We start from the raw sequence: 14001 nt of genomic DNA, 5'->3' as shown, positions 1-14001 counted from the left end.
CAAATAACTATTTTTCCAGCAAATAGTAAAGCATTAAAGCAAAAAACATCTGATACAAATGACATTTTTCTCCCCAATTTATTGAATGCAAAGCAATGAACATTTTTTTAACTTAATGAGAAAAATGAGAATACCAGTAAAAAACAGATCCAATTATAGGTATTAAGGAAGATTTCAAAATCTAAATTATCTAAAATAAGGGACACTAATGTGGGGGGAGATGAAAATAACATTTATTCTTTGAGTAATGTTGCTGAGGGCAGATATTTACATTTGCATTTAATTAATTGCATTACATTAAATTTGATTAAATTCAATTAATATGATTCCTCACATATTTAATAACATTACATATATTAAAGCTAGTTTAGTGAGAACTTTTGGAGAGCTATGAAGTCCCTATTATAAGGTCTTTCCTAATTTATACTTAACTACAAGAATACCCTAGTAACACATTTGTGCTACCATTATATTGCCTTCAACTCTTCCCCAGTCCATGAGAGAGGCATTCTTCTTAGCTCTACTGGTATTAGTATCTTTCTTCTTCAGCCAATGGCATATATAACATTTTTTGATCCATTATGTCACAGGCAAAGGTAGGTGACCTGGTGGGAATAGAATGGTGCTTACCATTCCAAGCTGATTGGGGCAGTTCAGACTTGTTTGATGCCAGCATATTGTCTCCTTAGAACTGCCTACAGGAGTGCATTAAATATAACAAAAAACAGTTGGACAATATAAGCATCCATGGCTAATCACCAAAATGTGAAAATAAAAAAAAGTATCAAGACATCACTACGAGCCCTCTCCTTTCACACTTGCACCCCAATGACAGAAGCCTCAAAACCATAATGCACAAAACCTAGGTTTTTTTTCTTAATTTGAATCAACCTTCAATATAGCACTAACCAGCATTTTCTCAGAAAGGCACCCACAAGAGTGCTAATCCTGGCCAATCTAAATCTCTTCCTATGTTTATAAGGAAGCTAAATAATACCTAGCAAAGCATTAAGTGCTCAAGGATGTGCAAAAACTGCCAACATATTTTTTTTCTCCTTTAAAAGAAATATATTGAAGACATTTTGTCTTCCCATCAAATGAACTGGAAAGAGAGAAGATTTGAAGATTTTTTGGGCACAACGTTCATTTTGATGCTGTCTCTGAAAGTTTCAAATATGATGGATTAAAAACTCACTCATTTGCAATGAAATACGAGAAAGACAGCTTTGGATGTACTGACAAGCTAAAGGCAGAATGCAACCATGTCCTCCCATTGCAATTATAATTGTCACATTGCCAGATTCTTTAGCTGCAACTTCCACCATAATGCTCCCCCTAAAGTATCATTGTTCCCCTTCAAAAAGAATCAAGCAGGATTTATTGAACAAAAAAACACTCCAGCATAAGCAGTTTCAATTTTGGGGGACTCTTGATGCTCCCTGAGCTTGGTTATTTCTTGCAGAAGTTTCATTACCCAAACTAGGTAGCATCAATTAGTGCTAGTAAAGAATGGGGTTTGCTCTCAGTTTATATTCTAATGGCTTGCCCTGTCAGTGTTGGTGGCAGCGTTCTTGATGGTTCTTTTGGCTTCTGCAAAGCTCCCAGAGCAGCCTTTTCAAATCTTGTTTGCTTTAGATGAGAAGATGTTTTTTAAAATATTTTACTGCGTTTAAAATATTAGCAGAAACAGAAAAAAGCAAATGGAACAAAATACAAAAATGCACACATTATAAAAAAATACACAAGTGCTTAAAAAGCACTTGTTCAGTTTTTCCACTGGCCCATCTTCCTTAAGAAATATATACCAAAATATACCAAAATGGTATAAGGTCTCCTGCTTGAGCAGAGGGTTGGACTAAAAGATCTCCAAGGTCCCTTCCAACCCTATTATTCTATCGGTCTTTAACCTACTGGTCTCTCATTTAATCCTGAGGACATCAGCTTGAAGATGGATGCCTTCTCCATTTACATCCCAAGTGCACAAAAGCAGTTGGAAGATGATCAGTGATCACGTACTAATTTGCCAGCCTTGTAAAGCTGAAAACAAGAAGAAAAATTACTTACTAAAAGTTATACTCTTCCTCAGTAAATAAACAAAACCTCACTATATTTTATGCAGAAATTGCTTGTGATCACTCCTCTCTTCTACAACATTACCTCATCTTATGTGTACTGTGTTTGTTTGGCTACTGGCTGAATGATTATTACTATCAATTTTATCTTTTAGCAACTACATAATAAAACATTATTCAGAATGGTTTGTTTCCAACCTGGACCTCCAGTTTTTTTTTTATTGGAGTACCCATTGCCACAATAATTAGGTTATGCTGTGGTCATCCTCTTCTTTCCTTCTACCTTTCCCAGCATTTATAGGCTTCTCAAAAAAAAAAAGCTGGGTCTTTGCATAACGTGTCCAATATATGGCAATTTGGTCATCTCTATCTCAAAGCATCCACTTTGCTTTCATAGAGGGTCACAGGGAAAATCATTGCCTGCATGATGCTAATCTTCGTAGTTCAGACATGTATCTGAATATCTTTTGCAAGCCTTCATTGCTATCTTACCAAGCATTCGTCTGTGGCATATATCTTGAATGCTGGTTTATTTATTTTTAGTTGTTGATCCTAGAAGGCAGATGTTGTCCACCAATTCAATATCTTCATTGACCATTCTCAAACTGATTGCTACATCTGTTATCATTAGTTTGTCTTATTTATATTTCTCATTTTTCCATAGTTCTCCTTGACCTTGATTACTAGGCGTTACACAACATTTACTTTTTCAGTTATCATATTTGATTATGTGTAAATCAAATGTGAGCAATACCAATATGAACTAGAACTGCAAAGCTATCAAACCAGTTTTCCTTTTGAGAGATTGGATAAGCCACCTGCAGCCAAGGGACTTATGGAGAGAAATGTTTCTGCAAAAAGGAAATGAAATATTTACAAGAACCACAAGGGTGCAGCATTTCAGAGAAAACATTACATTTTATTGAAATTTCAAATAGACAACATGGTGCCAGAAATAAACTGGCTCAGCTTTCAAATATTACTAAGATAATAAATTACAGAAATCAAGAAGTGATTTTTTAAAATATTCATTATCTGACAGTACCAAAAACAACTGATAATGTTAGGCTGAGCCTTTTAAACTAAGATTGCACACCCATGCTATGTGTTGCAAGATTAGTTTGAAGGAGCACAATGCTTGTTCGCGTTCTTCATAACATTTATTGGGGGATCATTTAAAACATTCCCTAACTTTTCATAAAGCTGCAAATTGTTGTGACTTTTCCCTCTATGTTGGTATTGAGTTCAACTATCTGGCAAGTATCATCTCAAGAAAATAGAAACCGTTTCTTTCTTATAAATGAGGAAGTTCACCCACTGGAGCAATGTTTGTCAAACTTGGAAAATTTAAGACATAAAAGCTTTTCATTTGGACTCTTTTGTGGGACACAGTGAAATATAGGGTTAGGGTTAGGGTTAGATCCCTTTAGAGTCAGGGCTGAAAAATGGTTTGACGACTAGGTTCTAGGAGGTTCTGAAAGGAAAGGGGACATAAAAGCTTTTCATTCAGACTCTTTTGTGGACTGCGTTGAAATACATGGGAAAATCCCATTGACAATGAAAATGAAACTAGGGTTAAGGTTAGGGATAGGGTTAGGGTTAGATCTCTTTGGAGTTAGGGCTGAGAAATGGTGTGAGGGCTAGATTCTAGGAGGGTCTCAAAGGGAAGAGGACATAAAAGCTTTGCATTCAGACATTTTTGTGGGCTGCAGTGAAATACATGGAAAAATCCCATTGACAACAAAAATGAAACTAGGTTTAGGGTTAGTGCTCAGGTTAGTGTTAGGGTTAGATATCTTTGGATTCAGGGCTGAAAAATGGTGTGAGGGCTACATTCTAGGAGTTTCTCAAAGGAAAGGAAACATAAAACCTTTGTGTTCAGACTCTTTTGTGGGCCGCAGTGAAATACATCAGAAAATCCCATTGACAATGAAAATGAAACTAGGGTTAGGGTTAGAGCTCAAGTTAGGTTTAGGGTTAGATCCCTTTGGAGTCAGGTTTGAAAAATGGTGTGAGGGCTATATTCTATGAGATTCTCAAATGAAAGAGAACATAACAGCTTTTGATTCGGAGTCTTTTGTAGGTCGCCTTGAAATACAAGGGGAAATTCAATTGACAATGAAAATGAAACTAGGATTAGGGTTACAGATAGGGTTAGAGTTAGGGTTAGATCCCTTTGGAATCAGGCCTAAAAAAGGGTGTGAGGGCTACATTCTAGAAGGTTCTCAAATGAAGAAAACATAACAGCGTTTCATTCATACTCTTTTGTGGGCCGCAGTGAAATACATGGGAAAATCCCATTGACAATGAAAATGAAACTAGGGTTAAGGTTAGGGATAGGGTTAGGGTTAGATCTCTTTGGAGTTAGGTTTGAGAAATGGTGTGATATATCTTTGGAGTAAGGGTTGAAAAATGGTGTGAGGGCTAGGTTCTAGGAGGTTCTGAAAAGAAAGGGGACATAAAAGCTTTTCATTCAGACTCTTTTGTGGGCCGCAGTGAAATACATCAGAAAATCCCATTGACAATGAAAATGAAACTAGGGTTAGGGTTAGAGCTCAAGTTAGGTTTAGGGTTAGATCCCTTTTGAGTCAGGATTAAAAAATGGTGTGAGGGATATGTTCCAGGAGTTTCTCAAATGAAAGAGAACATAACAGGTTTTCATTCGGACTCTTTTGTGGGCCGCACTCAAATACATGGGAAAATCCAATTGACAATGAAAATGAAAGCAGGGATAGGGATAGGGTTAGGGTTAGATCCCTTTAGAGTCAGGGCTGAAAAATGGTGTGAGGGCTACATTCTAGAAGTTTCTCAAATAAAAGAGAACATAATACGTTTTCGTTCGACTCTTTTGTGGGTCACAGTGTAATACATGGGAAAATCCCATTGACAATGAAAATGAAATTAGGGTTAGGGTTAGGGCTCAGGTTAGGGTTAGGGTTAGATCCTTTTGGAGTCAGGGCTGAAAAATGGTGTGAAGGCTAGATTCTAGAAGGCTCTCAAATGAAAGAGAATATAACAGCTTTTCATTCGTACTCTTTTGTGGGTCGCAGTGAAATACATGATAAAATCCCATTGACAATGAAAATGAAACTAGGGTTAGGTTTAGGATTAGGGTTAGATCTCTTTGGAGTCAGGGCTGAAAAATGGTGTGAGGGCTACATTCTAGGAGTTTCTCAAATGAAAGAGAACATAATAAGTTTTTGTTCAGACTCTTTTGTGGGTCACAGTGAAATACATCGGAAAATCCCATTGACAATGAAAATGAAATTAGGGTTAGGGTTAGGGCTCAAATCAGGGTTAGGATTAGATCCCTGTAGAGTCAATGCTGAAAAATGGTGTGAGGACTAGGTTCTAGGAGGTTCTGAAAGGAAAGGGGACATAAAAGCTTTGCGTTTGGAGTCTTTTGTCAGCCGGAGTGAAATACATGAGAAAATCCAATTGACAATGAAAATGAAACTAGGGTTAGGGTTAGAGCTCAAGTTAGGGTTAGGGTTAGATCCCTTTGGAGTGAGGGATACGTTGGTGTGAGGGATACGTTGTAGGAGTTTCTCAAATGAAAAAGAACATAGCAGCTTTTGATTCAGAGTCTTTTCTAGGTCGCAGTGAAATACATGGGAAAATCCCATTGACAATGAAAATGAAACTAGGGTTAGGGTTAGGAAAGGGTTAGGGTTAGATCCCTTTGGAGTCAGGACTGAAAAATGGTGTGATGTCTATATTCTAGGAGGTTCACAAATGAAAGTGAACATAGCAGCTTTTCATTTGGACTATTTTTTAAGCCAGTGTATCTGAAAGGCACTAAGTTGGGTTCACTTTATTAAGGAAGAGATATCATCACACATTGGTAATATCCTACACAAGTAGATCTTGTTGGTAGATACCTTTTCATAAGATTAGAAACCTTGAGGACATTCTAGGAGGAGACCTGTATTAGTATATGATGAAAACAAAACAAAACAAAACAGGAGTCTGATAGTCTAAATGTTATTAACAGACATGAGCTTTTGTAAGCTGCAGCTCCTTTCATCAGATGCAAAAAGTGAGCTACAGCTTGTGAAATCTTATGCTTTTCAATAAAATGTGTTAACTGGAAAAGGTGCTATCAGACTCCTGATTTTAAGCCTTGAGGGGTCAGCTGGAACACTGAGTTCTAATATCCAATATGTGCTGTAAACATTGTGTAAACCTGTTGCGCCTGATACTGTGGGTGGGGGAGGTGGCTCTATCCTAGTTTATGTGTCATAGTTGAACAATTTTATCACTCTTGCAATGCATTTTCTCCAATGGTTGATCTGAGCTCTGAGTCCTGTCTATCATAACTCTACAGGATTAATATCCATTAAGTATTGCAATATGCAGAGATAACAATATCACAACTTATATAGCATTGATTATTTTCTTTAATAAGAACAATCAACTCAAATTTAAAGTACTGGTGTGCCTGGACAATGTCACATTACATATTGTTTAAAACATTCAAGATCAAAACAAACAAGACATTTAGATACTCACCTTTAAAAGACACAACTTGTTTTTAAACAACTATTATATTGCATGTGCTCCATTTTTTTTTAAACTGTCCAAGTCTGAGACAAAGTTTTATTTTTACAAACAATATTATAATTTATTAATTTGATATGCCTCTTGACTTCTCCTAATTCTGGATTTAAAAAGGTAACGTGTAGACTTCTTTTCCTTTATTTTTCTTTTGTTATCTGTGTTATAAAGTACTAGAAACTGCTATTAACAACTTCAAAAGAATGCAGTTGCAATGCTTCCAATATTAAAGTCAAAAGTTTTACAATAGCTATTTCAGAATGTAATCATTTATTCTGGCTTTGACATTTTATGGGAAAAAAGAATTATGATTTATTTTAATTCAGTTAAAATTAAAAAGTATATAGTTTTCTTCAGAGAAGGAAGGAAGGAAGAAGGAAGGAAGGAAGGAAGGAAGGAAGGAAGGAAGGAAGGAAGGAAGGAAGGAAGGAAGGAAGGAAGGTTTTGTAGATTTCTATGTCCTAAGGCCAAGACTTCTGGTGCTGATAGCAGCTTTAAGAGTTCAGATTATGGATCCCTAGGCTAGGAAAACAGTCCCCAAGTCTTTTGCTTTGAATTTTTTTTTAATTCTTTGGTCCATGCCAGCCATATCTATTTAGAATCATTGGCTAAATATTATAATATAATACTATAATATTATATTATATTATAAATATTATAAGATACAAATTCCAATAATTTGAATTTTACATTCAGCAAAAGAAAATGGTAAACCACTATATCAGTGGTTTTTACTCCAAGAATGTAATTTATAGCAACTATTTCTTGATTCATGAAAACACTGTTCAAGATTCAGGAGCAAAACACTATTCACTTTTTGATATCTTCTGCATTCTGTTTAGACATTTTATTTAGTGGTAAAACTGGATAACCTGTAAATGTATGAATGGATTTGCTGAGCAGCCTTCTGAGTTTATTCAGAAACCTAAGTCAGTGCAGAGGTTTATGCAGATGTAATAGGAAATGAATTTAGTAAGTCTAAAAAGAAGATCATGTGCAAATAGCAATGACACCCTCTTGTTTCCGATTACAAGCATAGAAATGAGTCTGCCTAAGATCTCCCAATTAGAGTGTAAGGTTCTTCATTGTCTGAGTATGCTTGCAATGTGAAATCAATTCATTTATACAGTGAAACTGAGAGCTTTAAACAGAGTTTTGTTTAAGAAATAACTAGCACCTCTCTCTCTAACTGAAAAAGGCATGGCCGAGTGAATAGTCTTGTGTTATCAGTGATCACAGCCTTGGTCATGCTGACTTGAAAAGTAGGGTGGGTCTTAGTACTAGAGCAGTGAAGAATACCTCAAGATTTCCATGATGATACTGTCTGCATGCTGACATATAGCAAAGCATGCAGGCTCACTTATTCAATGGACCTATACTTTAATAGCTTTGACATAGACGCTTTGTACTACGAGAGTTTTGAAGTCATTTTGTCATTACTGTGAGTCTCATTTTAAATTTTTATAACATCATTAAGAGCTAAAAACAAATGGCAAGATGTCTCAAGCAGTTATTTCGTTGGCCTGTGCTTGTCTATCTTAAAACAAGCTGTGCCTTCTTAAAATAACCGTGGGGATAGGAGAGTGATGGTGAAGTCTGGCCTATCTATAAATCTTTATTTTTCAGTTTTTTAAAAAAAGGTCTGAGCTTTTTAGCCAGAAAAGATCTAAAAAGAAGTATGCAAGCTTCATCCTGCTCTTTCGTTCTTTTGGAAATAATGCCATGGCAGAACAAGCTCAGTATTCAATTGGAACAGTGCAAGAAATTAAAGTCCCATTTTGGCTGGAGCTCTGAAAGGAAAAATGAGAATAAGGAGAAGGTTATGTTGGGACATCATTTGCACATCAAAGGAAGCTGGGGATGGTGGCTTGAGGAGCCTTTGAATTTGCCCAGCTCCTTAGACTCAATTTTGTGAAAGTGCTTAGGTTAGGATTTCCTGATCTTGGATAAAGCCAGTCATGGACTGTCAGGAAATGGGAGGGAGTGGTGGGGAGTCTGATATCCACTTTCCCTTCCTACAGTTAGAACAATGTCCCCATTCTGAGAAGGGAAGAACTGAATGGAACAATCCTATAGCCTTGGTGACCATGGGCATCTCTGGTGGAGGGGGATAAGGATGCCAAGTCACATCAGATATGGCCATCACATCTCATAGCCATCATAACAATATCTGATAAACATTACCTAATTTGTGTCATAGTGCATTCATCATCATGACTTCTTCAAGAAACCTATACCTGGAACAGTATTTCTGGGATCAAATAGTTCTAAATATACTATGGGTCCTGCATTTAATCTCTAAGTGCACTATATTTACCATGACATTAATGCTTTCATATTAAATTCTAGCATTAGAGCTTTTAGGTGGAGAAAGCTGTTGCAATCTGCTTTAGTTTTCCTAAGCAAGTGGGATATTGTATTTTTTCAGCAAAAATAACAGCAGTATATTTATAAGAGATGGTAGTGCTATTACTTGACAAATATTTCCAGAATCCTTCCAAATATTTGCTCTTCGCATCCACGAAGACCTTGGAAAAGAATAGAGTGCTAGGCGCAAGTCAGATGCTAACCACAAATGTCATTTTCCAGATCCCCTGCTGCTGATATATATGTGTGGGATTTAATGCACATATGCAAAACTTTTTTAAAGGTTGACATGAATCTATAGCTGAAACATCTTTATGCAGAAAGGATTCTGCTTTTTGGCTTCTCTGTTCTGGCTAATTTCTTGGGAACAATTTTGCTGCCCACAACTTAAGATATTCATAGAACAATTTAATACATACATGCTGTTCTCTTTTGGAGCAAGCAACTAAATGCAAAGTGCAGAAAATGAGTAAGAAATAATAAGTAAAAAAATTGAAGCAGGAGATGAAAAGAAAAGGAAATGTCGTCACTTAGTTTGCTTGAACATCAATCACTGTATCTCTCCATAGCTTTCTCTCCTTGTAAATCATCATTGCTTCCATCACTGCTTCCTATATTACTCCTTATTTCCAGGTTGTTACTGCATGTTAGGAACTCACTTTTCTATTTAAGCCACATTCATCAAAATAAAATGAAAGAATTTGTCCATACATAGGACAAATCCTTCCTGCTTCCTAGGCATGTAGAACAACAAATACCTGGACTAAATCTGACATGCCATGGAATACGCAACTTGCTAACCAAGTGATGATTGAAAGCATGGAGAAAGGCTTTCCTTCTTCCCTAGGAAGTAGGCAACAAACCTGGATCTCATGCAATTTCTCTCCCTCCCATTTATCTTGCAAAGATCATTAATACATTGGTTCCAGATTAGCCACAATAGTCTTCTTGCTACCTATGAAAAACAAGGGATTCTGACTTTGTTGGGGAGGAGTTCCCCCTTTTCTACCCCCTTCTTTGTTACTCTTAGAGCAGAGCTTCTTAACTGCTCCAATAACTGCCATGGATTCACAGGGCTTCTCCCCAACCTGATCTTCTTCAAGTTGTTAGGATTCCAGTTCCCAGAATTCCTAGCTCGTAGCATGCTGCTGGGGAATTCTGGGAGTTATTCTCAAAACACAGCAGGCAGACACAGAACTTAGGAAAGAGGTCATGAAAGCAGTCCCCAACATATTTATTCAAAAGTAAATGTACAAGTGCATAGTGACACTTCTATTATGCATAAGCCTCTTTTTTTGTAAGATAAAAGTAAAAACTATATTCTAATTTGAGTATTGAAGAGCTATTTTCTATTAAATGGGTTCTGATTTAAACATTATAAATTGGTTTCTCATTAGATTTATTGTAAGAGTGAATATATTATAAGGAACTGTAAGCCTAGTTGTGGATTGTTATTATGCAATAGGAATAATAATTTTGATGTTAAGGAATTTCATATCCTGGTGAAGACACACCAAAAGAAGCATTTGCTTTTACTTCATTAATTCAAATCAGTAGATTTTAAAATCTTAAAATGACATTTAAGACGTCTCCAGCATCCTGACTTTGTTTTAAAAAAAGGCATACACAACTGGCAGTTATTATTCATGCAGGCTGCTCTTGATGGATAAACTGAATGCAAGTATCAGTTTTGTACACATGTCCCTCAGTGAGGTAAGGAGTTGGAGATATGGCCATGGGTATCATAGCCAGAGCAGGATTTGTCGTCATCCCAGAAAATTGAGGGTGGGGTACACGTAAATGTACTCTCCTAAAATGTACCAAATGTTCTTTAATTGTGTCCTGACATAGTTCAGTGACCTAGAAATTCTACAAAATTCATATCCAAACACATAAGCCAGAGGTGTCTGTGGTGAAGGGGTAAAAATGACAAGATGTTGGCTATAACCATGTGTTCTGTCTCTTTTTAACATGCATTATAATCCGGAAGAAAAATGTTAGATATAAAATCTAAATACCTATCAGTTTCATTTTTTTAAAATCAAATCCTTCCTTAGAAGAGAAAGAGAAACACTTCTTTTGACAGAGAGGCAGGAACTATTGTTATTTTTGGAATTGGTTTTTTTCTTGCTTTCTGTCTTCTACATAACTTGCTGTCCTCTGTTCTTCTAGAAAACTTTCTATCCTCAATTTTTCTACAAAACTAGTATTCAAAACAAAATTGCCCCTCTTTCAGCTCCACAAAGAATATAAAACAATTACAAAAAGTTATCCTATTTGGCACTCAGTAAGAGGAAAGATCAGTTTCCTTTCTGTAATCCAGTCATATAAAAAGTACTGGTTGGCTCCTAAAATGAGAGTTAATACAAGGTGTATTTTGATTAATGTGGCTTAATAATATGGTAGAAAGTAGAAGTAGAAAGATCTTCAGTGCCTTTTGGGAGACACATTTTTGCCTTAGAACTTATTCCACTATTTGAGCAAATGATGGAGCTATTTCTTCCATCTGGGCTCATATTTTTAAGCCAGAACATTTTATTATGTTTATTATTTGTCCATTATCAGAATAGACAAATAAAGGACACAAGAATTTCCAGAAGAAGAAATGGTAAACCAAAGATGTTTTTACAAAAAGTGAAGCTGACAACTGGAGTGGAATGAAGAGCTGGCAAGTAGGCCAACTTCTCTGGACAAGGTCCTGTTGTGTGCTTTCTGGACTCTTCAAAGATTACACCCTTGAAATTCAACAGCAAGGTACCAGTTTTCTGGCGGAAAGTCAAATAAGTAAATAAATCTTTCATAGCACCAGATATGGTATGGACTTATTGGTTTAAATGAAATTTTAGATATAAATACATAACTACTCAAATAATTCCCTTATCACAGTATGTTAGACTTCATAAGTAAGGATGCATTATTTTGTGGCTCAGGATGTTGTAATAATCAAGTGATCCTATTTATCTGTTGGAGCAACGCAATTTGTCTGATCGATCATGTTTTATTAATCCTGACTGAAGTTTTAGTGGTCTACTGGGTGAATCTAGCAATATGTTCATAGATAGTTTTTTAAAACTCATATTAAAAAATGAATATTTGTAATGTATTGATAGTAATCACCATTGTAATGCATTGAGAGTGTTCACAATTACTCTAAAAATCCACTACTTGTTGCATTGGTTTTACAGTTTTATCCCTTTTCCAAACTCTGTGAAAAAAAGATGGGTGTTACAGCCAAGCTATATATTTTTTAAAAAAAGATAAAGTATATCAGAAACTACAAAACCAGGGGAAAAAAGCTACACTGGCCTACTAAACTTAAACTAACTTGCCAATAGAGGCCAGTTAATTCAGGCCCCCACCCACATGGGCGGACACACGCTGGATCTTATTTTTGTCTCGGGCCAGTGGCAGAATGATCTGACATTAGGGGAAATAGTTATCGAGCCCTTGTCATGGTCAGACCATTCTCTCCTAAGGATTGACTTCCAGACCGCGCCCCCCCGCCGCAGGGAGACGGAACCGCCTAGATGGTTCCGTCCCAGGCGACTGATGGACCCAGAGAGGTTCCTGACGGAGCTTGGGCCTTATCCGGAGGATCTGGTCCATGACTCGGTGGAAAATCAGACGGCGGCTTGGGAGTCAACTGCCGCCGCTGCATTGGACCGAGTCGTGCCTCTGCNGAAATGGGAGGGAGTGGTGGGGAGTCTGATATCCACTTTCCCTTCCTACAGTTAGAACAATGTCCCCATTCTGAGAAGGGAAGAACTGAATGGAACAATCCTATAGCCTTGGTGACCATGGGCATCTCTGGTGGAGGGGGATAAGGATGCCAAGTCACATCAGATATGGCCATCACATCTCATAGCCATCATAACAATACCTGATAAACATTACCTAATTTGTGTCATAGTGCATTCATCATCATGACTTCTTCAAGAAACCTATACCTGGAACAGTATTTCTGGGATCAAATAGTTCTAAATATACTATGGGTCCTGCATTTAATCTCTAAGTGCACTATATTTACCATGACATTAATGCTTTCATATTAAATTCTAGCATTAGAGCTTTTAGGTGGAGAAAGCTGTTGCAATCTGCTTTAGCTTTCCTAAGCAAGTTGGATATTGTATTTTTTCAGCAAAAATAACAGCAGTATATTTATAAGAGATGGTAGTGCTATTACTTGACAAATATTTCCAGAATCCTTCCAAATATTTGCTATTCACATCCACGAAGACCTTGGAAAAGAATAGAGTGCTAGGCGCAAGTCAGATGCTAACCACAAATGTCATTTTCCAGATCCCCTGCTGCTGATATATATGTGTGGGATTTAATGCACATGTGCAAAACTTTTTTAAAGGTTGACATGAATCTATAGCTGAAACATCTTTATGCAGAAAGGATTCTGCTTTTTGGCTTCTCTGTTCTGGCTAATTTCTTGGGAACAATTTTGCTGCCCACAACTTAAGATATTCATAGAACAATTTAATACATACATGCTGTTCTCTTTTGGAGCAAGCAACTAAATGCAAAGTGCAGAAAATGAGTAAGAAATAATAAGTAAAAAAATTGAAGCAGGAGATGAAAAGAAAAGGAAATGTCGTCACTTAGTTTGCTTGAACATCACTCACTGTATCTCTCCATAGCTTTCTCTCCTTGTAAATCATCATTGCTTCCATCGTTGCTTCCTATATTACTCCTTATTTCCAGGTTGTTACTGCATATTAGGAACTCACTTTTCTATTTAAGCCACATTCATCAAAATAAAATGAAAGAATTTGTCCATACATAGGACAAATCCTTCCTGCTTCCTAGGCATGTAGAACAACAAATACCTGGACTAAATCTGACATGCCATGGAATACACAACTTGCTAACCAAGTGATGATTGAAAGCGTGGAGAAAGGCTTTTCTTCCTCTCTAGGAAGTAGGCAACAAACCTGCATCTCATGCAATTTCTCTCCCTCCCATTTATCTTGCAAAGATCATTAATACATTGGTTCCA

The sequence above is a fragment of the Protobothrops mucrosquamatus genome, unplaced genomic scaffold (genome assembly GCF_001527695.2).
Source record: "Protobothrops mucrosquamatus isolate PMUCROS unplaced genomic scaffold, P.Mucros_1.0 scaffold1944, whole genome shotgun sequence".
Taxonomy (NCBI): Eukaryota; Metazoa; Chordata; class Lepidosauria; order Squamata; family Viperidae; genus Protobothrops; species Protobothrops mucrosquamatus.
This window is presented reverse-complemented; position numbering follows the sequence as displayed.